This window comes from Palaemon carinicauda, chromosome 10, assembly GCF_036898095.1.
Source record: "Palaemon carinicauda isolate YSFRI2023 chromosome 10, ASM3689809v2, whole genome shotgun sequence".
Classification (NCBI taxonomy): Eukaryota; Metazoa; Arthropoda; class Malacostraca; order Decapoda; family Palaemonidae; genus Palaemon; species Palaemon carinicauda.
Window position 1 is genome coordinate 160,121,667 of NC_090734.1, and position 8,036 is coordinate 160,129,702.

At 48.5% G+C, this 8,036-nt stretch overlaps 1 protein-coding gene across 1 annotated transcript in view; it reads right to left on the reverse strand.

Annotated features, from left to right (window-relative positions):
• Positions 1 to 7,730, reverse strand: part of LOC137648921 (uncharacterized) — a 103,887-nt gene extending 96,157 nt beyond the window's left edge. Inside the window, exon 1 of the mRNA XM_068382110.1 lies at positions 7,597 to 7,730. The gene's annotated coding sequence lies outside the window, so the exon portion shown is untranslated. The remainder of the gene's footprint in view (positions 1 to 7,596) is intronic.
• Between the last annotated feature and the right edge of the window lie 306 nt (positions 7,731 to 8,036).

An 8,036-nucleotide genomic window follows, 5' to 3' on the forward strand; every position in this document is an offset into this window, starting at 1 on the left:
AGACTTCTTACTGGGCACAGTAGGAGATGGTCTGGGTCATCTGTTACAGAACGGAGGTTCGAAAACCGGAAAAAGTCGAACCGGGGATCCGGCACTCCTGGATTTAGTCTTAGCCACAAACTCAGGGACGAACCTGAACGTTACCTCTACCCATCCCCTTGAATGGGCGACGTCATACGAGAGACCATGAAGTTCGCTGACTCGCTTGGCCGAAGCTAAAGCAAGTAGGAACACCGTCTTCCAAGTCAGGTGGCGATCAGAAGCCTGGCGTAATGGTTCGAAGGGAGGTCTCTTAAGAGACCTGAGGACTTGAACCATGCTCCCTGGAGGAGGTCTCACTTCCGACTGAGGGCAGGTAAGTTCATAACTTCGTATGAGTAGCGAAAGTTCCAGCGAGGAGGAAATGTCCATTCCTTTTAGCCTGAAGGCAAGACTTAAGGCTGAGCGATAGCTTTTCACTGCCGAGACTGAAAGGCGCATCTCTTCCCGCAAATACACGAGAAACTCCGCTATTGCTGGAATAGTGGCATCGAGTGGAGAGATACCCCTTCCACGACACCGTCCACAGAAGACTCTCCACTTCGCCAGGTAGACTCCTGCAGGTGTCGAGACATCCTTTCTGTAACTTGTTGCGAAAAGCCTCTCTCTGTGAGGAGATGTTGAATAGTCTCCAGGCGTGAAGCCGCAGCGATGCTACGGCTTTGTGGGAGATGTTGGAGTGTAGTTGCTTGAGTACATCGTGTCGAGGAGGGAGTTCTCTCGGGAGTTCCGTCAGGAGCTGCAGAAGGTTCGGGAACCACTCTGCATGATGCCATAGCAGAGCTACTAAGGTCATTGACCGGTCGACCGATATTCTGGTCTTGTTGAGCACCCTTCTCATCAGACAGAACGGGGGAAAGGCGTAAACGTCGATGTTAACCCACCGTTGTTGGAAGGCATTTTGCCAGAGTGCCTTGGGGACCGGGACTGGGGAGCAGTACAGCGGAAGCTTGAAATTCAAGGCTGTCGCGAACAGATCCACCGTCGGGGGAACCTCACAAAGTCAGGACTTTTTTGGCTACTACAGGATCCCAAGATGCCCTGCTCAGACTGTCGGCGAGCACATTCCTTTTGCCCGGAATGAAGCGAGCCGATAGTGGAAACGAGTGGACTTCGGTCCATCTCAGTATCTTTACTGCAAGATGGGATAGCTGTTGTGAAAAGGTACCTCCCTGCTTGTTGATGTAAGCCACTACCGTGGTGTTGTCGCTCCTCACCACCACGGAGTGACCCCCCAGGTACTGTTGGAACTGTTGAAGTGCCAGGTATACGGCCTTCATCTCTAGCAGGTTTATGTGGAGGCCCTTTTCTGATTCTGACCATATGCCTGAGGTCCTGTGGTTCAGAACGTTGGCCCCCCACCCTCCTTTTGAGGCGTCCGAGAACAGCATCAAATCCGGAGGAAGGACGAGAAGATCCACTCCCTTTCGGAGGTTTCCGTCAGTCACCCACCACTGAAGGTCCGTCCGTTCCGCAGGACCCAAGGGACCAAAACGTCCGGGGAATCGTGACCTTGATTCCACCGGGACTTGGGCCGCCATTGCAGGGATCTCATCTTGAGGCGCCCATTCGGAACTAGAGGGGCCAGGGAGGAAAGGTGACCGAGAAGACGTAACCATGATTGGGCTGGGAGTTCTCGTCTGAGGAAAGGATCTGCGACCCTCCTCAGCCTTGCTATCCTGTCGTCTGATGGAAAGGCTTTGTGGAGATTGGTGTCCAAGATCATGCCTAGATATACCAGTCGTTGGAAGCAGAGAAGACTTCTCGAGATTTACCATGATCCCTAGATCTTGGCATAGTCTCAGAAGCTTGTCCTGGTGTCGAAGAAGGGTTGACTCAGAGTCTGCCAGGATCAGCCAGTCGTCCAGATAGCGGAGGAGACGGATGCCGATTCTGTGTGCCCACGAAGAGATCAGGGTGAACACTCTGGTGAATACCTGAGGTGCTGTGGAGAGCCGAAACCCAGCACCTTGAACTGGTAGATCTTGTTGTCTAGGCTGAATCTTAATTACTTCCTTGAAGAAAAATGGATTGGGATCTGGAAGTACGCGTCCTTCAGATCCAGTGTACACATGAAGTCTTGTGGTCTCACTGCAAGTCTGACCGTGCTGCTGTCTCCATGCTGAACGGAGTTTGTTTGACAAACCTGTTCAGAACTGAGAGGTCGATGACTGGTCTCCAGCCTCCAGATGCCTTCTTTACAAGAAAAAGTCGACTAAAGAAGCCTTGGGGAACCGTTGACGACCTCTTGGAATGCATCCTTCTTTAGCATGGTCTTGACTTCTGCCTGTAGGGCTAGCCCCTTTGCCGATCCCATGGCATAGGAGCTCAACGACACTGGATTCGCTGTCAGGGGAGGTAGAGGTGTTGTGAACGGGAGGCGATATCCCTGACTGATTATGGAAATCGTCCAGGAATCGGCCCTGAGTTGTTGCTACCTGAATGCTCAACTTTGTAGGCATCGCCCCACTGGTGGACATGCAGGGGGATTGCCAATCCTAGCGTTTGCGGCCTCAGCCACTGCCTTTAGGATTCTTGCCTCCCCTGGAGGACTTTTTGCCCTTCTTGTCTTTGACAGGAAAGGGCTGCTGTTTGGACACCGTCGTCTTTGCTGCCACTGCCAGTTTCGTCGTCTTGGACGGGTGAGGTTATTGAGGTGCTGGAGGTTTGTAGGGCTTCGTTGTGAGAGCCCTTTGGAGGAGAGAGTCCTGATTGGATTTCCTCCACCTCTCAGCTGCCTGTTCCACATCTTTGGGCTCAAACAGACTCTTTCCCATAAGGGAAGAGTGTCTGAGCTTGCAGACTTCGAAGGCCGGGACCTTCGAAAGGAACCTTTCTGCCACCGCATCACGTCCTTCAAGATCGAATTGGCCCACAAGTTCGAGGCTTGGTGGGCCAGAAACTCAATGGTGCGGGTGCCCGAAAGGAGGAAGGTCTCCAGTGCATTCCTGGTGCTTTCTTTGGACAGATCCTCGGATCGCAACAGGATGCCAAGAGACCCCAACCAGACGTCCAGCCACGAAGTAGCCTGCATAACACACTTCGCGACCTTCTCCTGGCTTAGTCACTTGCCGGCTAGAGAGTCTCTCGAGAGGGACTCCCTTGGTAAGCTCTTCCACAGAGTGCAACGGAAGAGCTAAGCCAGACTCCTCCATGATCTCAAAATACATCCTCTGGTAGAGGTGGGAGGAGCTTGTTGCCAGCAGTGGAACGGCTGGAGGAGGCGAGCTCGGAGAGCTGACCCTAAACCTTATCCCTGGCACTCTTCGACCCTTGGGACCAGGGGAAAGCTGCACTGGCCTTAGCGGGTTTCTGAGTGCCAAAGACTTGGCCCAGGACCGTGTCCTTGCCCTTACGAGGAGGAACCTCAGGGTCCTTGAACCTGTTGAGATGCCTCATCAGAGTCAAGACCTGCCAGAAGGCATGCTCTGACTCTTGCTGCTCTCCCCCTGGAGAGCTGGCAGCAAAGTCCCCCGTCCCCAAAGGCTCTACTTGGGGGGACTCTTAGAGTCCTTCGGTTCCCTCCTAGGAGGAATGCAGGACTCCAACAATGAAGTCTGAGGGCTCTTCTCGCCCCAACACGGAACGTTTCTCCCATTGATGCGGTGGGAGAAGGCCTCACCTCGGTAGAGGGAGCGCGCTGGGAAAAACCCAGGGGTCGCGCGTGAGAGACTGTTGAAAACACTCGCGGGCGCGCGGGCGAAACTTCATAGGGTGTGCAGGAATCAGATTGACATGCAGGAACATAATGAAGAGCCCGTGAGAACGTTGGCTATCAGCGCGCGCGCATACAAGATTGTTGGCACTTGAAGATCATCGGTGATTGAGCGCGAAAGAGGATCGACAGCACTTAAAGATCGACGGCGCTTGTGCTCGCAAGAAGATCGTCAGCGTTTGCGCGAGTAAGATCGTTGGCGCTAACGCGCGTAAGAAGATCGTCGGTGCGGGGAACCATCGGAGCCTGCGCGCGGACGATCGTCGGATCTTACGTGCATAGGAAGACAGTCAGTGCTAGCACGCCAAAGAAAGATCGTCGGCGCTTGCGCGCGTAAGAAGATCGACGGCGCTCGAAGATCGTCGGCGCTTGCGTGCGTATGAAGATCGTCAGCGCTCGCTCGCGAAAGAAGATCGTCGGCGCTTGTGCACGTAGGAAGATGTTGGTGCTCGAAGATCGTCGGCGAGCACGTGCGCACGCGCCAGGATTAAAGGACAGCTGACAGGACGATCAGGAACTGGGACGATCAACACTGGATGTTCTGCTTGATACTCCGAGGAAGAGTCTCTATAAGAGACCTCTCCCATAGGTGCCCTTCGAAGAAGAGACTAGGAGACACTCGCAGGCTGAAGTACTGCTGAGCGCCTGTGCGCTAACTCGGGAATAGTCCCTGGAACAGGATTTCTCTGGATGGAAGTCTCAGGAACAGCAGGAACAGTAGGCGAGCGCTTGCACGCAATTGCGGCGAGAATTCCGCCCGAGCGCACAGGAAAACGTTGCTGTGCAGGGGATACCTGGCGCTTAAGGGACTTACTCACAGTGTGAGAAAGCCCCTTTTACCCCGAAGGAACCAGTGCCCGTTGGATAATGGGGTGCGTGGGCGCCCACAGCGTCAGCAGCCAGGAACGGAGACGGCAGGTCAGCAGGTCTAGAAGATGGCGAACAATTCTGCAGAGAGGTTCCGAACAGCAAGCTAGTCTAAACAGGAACAATCCTCCGAAGAGGAGTTTCTAAGAGTGGCCTCTCTCGCGAACGAGAGGTGAACACTTCGTAGAAGAGACTTGAAGACACTGGTGATGGCGCCCCTTAGGGCCGTTGGATCAGCAAGCTGACCTATAAGGAGCAATCCTCATAAGAGGAGCCCTTATAAGTGGCCTCCCTCGCGAACGATTGAGGCCACAAGACTGATCCTGCAGCTGCTCAGCCCCTTGAGCATAGCTGCAGGTGCGACCGCTCAGCCCCAAGAGCATAGCCACCAGAAGTTTTCATTCGACCGGCCTTGCAACCGCTCAGCTCCTTGAGCATGGTTACAAGTGCGGTAGCTCAGCACCAAAAGCATAACCGCCTGAGGACCAGGAAAACCCATCCAGGAATTATTAAGGTATGAGAAGTTTCCCCTCTGCAGGGGAAAAAACTCACACCTGGGAAGGGAACCTCCCTCGGAAGGGAAGTTACCTACCCCTGGAGGCGAAACTCCTTAGCGTTCTAAGATGAACTAAAGAGCTGACAGTTGTCACGGGAGAACTTCTAAGAGAAGGGATCACGCCCATGACGATGTCCTAGAGAGACGCCAGCAACAGCAGACTCCCCAGGCACAAACAGGACAGCTCTGCTTCGTTGGCACACTTTAGGCAAATGAAGAAAAACTGCATCGTTAACTGGGAAAATAAAATAAATAATTAGTTAACAGAAATTCCCCCGGGAGGAACTCCGAAGAGAAACCCCAAGGGAAGAGAAAACATAAGAATTACAAATTGAGTATGCGCCCTCCTCCCCCACTGACATTCGCGGGAGAAGGGGGAGGGCAGAGAACTGTAACAAAAACAGACTTATAACAGAATTATGATTATGTAATTCCTCTAAGAATGTTCACAAATAGTAAGAACCACTGACCCCCGAAGGGAAGTGTTCTCCCAGATTGCTGACAAGTTAAAAAAATACAATTAGATTTCATTAAAAATAATTGAGACAATTAACGGAAAAGCCACCCAACCCGCACGGGAAAGAAGCTTCCGTAATAGTAAAAGGTGAACGATCTCAAGTAGGGAGAGACCGTAGTCAATCTAAACTCCCACGTTCCCTTCGCTGAGAATCCAAGTTCCCCGTAGAAGAGGAACAGTGAAGAAAACAGATGAATGAAGAAAGTCCAGTGATGACGATTCCCCACGGCGGCAGAATATCGGAAGCCGAAGGAACGACCGAAGGACCAAGGGAGAGGCCGCACCCCATGAAGTGAAACCGTGGTGGCCTGGCACTACGCCGGTGACGATTTTGTACACTACACACACAGCACAAACACTGAAAAGGAAACTTACTATATTTCTATGCACAAATATATACATAAACATAAAGAATGTTTACATACATATTAAGTACTGTATAAGAAAAAGTAAGTAAAAGACAAAAAGCATTAATGGCTGTCAAAGCGAGGTTGGGAGCAGACACGTCTGCTTATAACCCAAGCCAAAAGCAAAGTGAACTAGTTCACCGGTATGTGAGGGGGGAGGGGTAGCTAGCTACCCCTCCCCTACCCCTTCTCTAACTAGCGAGGGGGTAGTAAATTCTCGTTAAAATTCTAATGGCTCGTCATTTCAGCTACGCCGAAAGTAATACCCTATTAAAATGGCGTGGTTTGTATTTCGGTTACGGAACAAATAAGAAGAACATAAGTAAAAATGTGTTTGAATCTGGTCCACAGTGCCACAAATCCCACTACAGTGGTGCATTTAATACAAATGATATTCATGACAAAGCAAGGGATGTATAGCGCACACCTGTATATATGATGATGGATAACTAAGAATACTGCAGCGTAAGGGGGGGTCGCAGGTGGGCGTTAGCCCCCATAACGTAAGTAGGTAAGAACACGGCTTGTAGGTTAGGTTAGGTTAGGGGGAGGGAAGTTTAGGTTAGTTAAGTGTCCAATTTTTATGACTGCTGGAGGAACTAGCCGCTGATATACAAAGGCTCCCGAAGCAATAATAATATCAGTGGATAATTATCTATATATTACATTAGTACCGTATTTATTTGCAATACAAATGTGTCATTTTCGAAGGAACTGAGCATTTTTCTTTAGGGAAAAGTTGGTTATAACTAGGAAAGTTTCCCCGTCCGTAACTATAATAAAACCGACTTCACCATAGAGTACAGACAAGAGCCTAGGTTAGGTTAAGTTACGAACCATGGTTTCTCTTTATCAAAGACTTTGAATATATAAAAATTTAATAGTAATAATAATTACATTTAAAACAATTAATTTCAAGTGAAATGGTAGTTCCTTCGAATTACTATAGGGCAGTACATGTAGCCTACCATAGGATCTGTGTAGGTAAGGCGTAGATTTCCCTATGGGTAAGTTAACCTTCACCCTAATCAAATTACTCATTGAAGATTTATCAGCCTAGATGTCAACTAGCCTTAACTAGCTTACTAGTTAACAACTTATCAATAACACGTCAAGGAACATATGAATAGGCTATTATAGCTATCATTATTATTACTATCTAAGCTACAACCCTAGATAGAAAGACAAGATGCTATAAACCCAAGGGGTCCAACAGGGAAAAAATTGCCCAGTGAGGAAAGGAAATAAATAAACGATATCAGTACAATTACTAGTATTGGGTCACGTTTAACATTAGACAAATTGGCTATGAACAATTAAATATTATCAAAATTGGCTGGACTAAACATTAACCAATTCAGAAATAAATAAATAAAATAAGATAGCCCATTCCCCATTCGGTTTCATTATACAAAAATAGCTCATACCAGACGCGTAGGTGAACCCCCAAGTGTCCATAATATCAATTTTTAGACAAAATATCAATTCATTTTACCTTCTTCAGATGATTGTAGGATATTTTGAGTTTCCTTTGTCGAAGACAGCTTGAGAATATAAATGACAACGATTCTTTCAGTATGATTTAACTTAATTTGAGGCTTCGGCGAGGTTTTTCGAACTCGGCCTTCCAGATGCGACCCAAGTGTCAACAGTCAACTTCAAGAATTCTCAAATTTGACAAAATTGACATGATAGAATATAATACGACTTGTAAGTTTTGAAAACCTATTCTATAATTTGAATTATGACATATATTTATAATTATCAACTGACAGATATTAAACTGTACAATATTTGTTTGATTTATATCACCTAAAAAGTCAAGCAATAAGGTTTTGTCCATTTGACATAATGAAATATAATACGAACTTGTAAGTTTTGAAAACCTATTTTGTAATTTGATCTTTAATATATATACTTATAATCATCAACTGA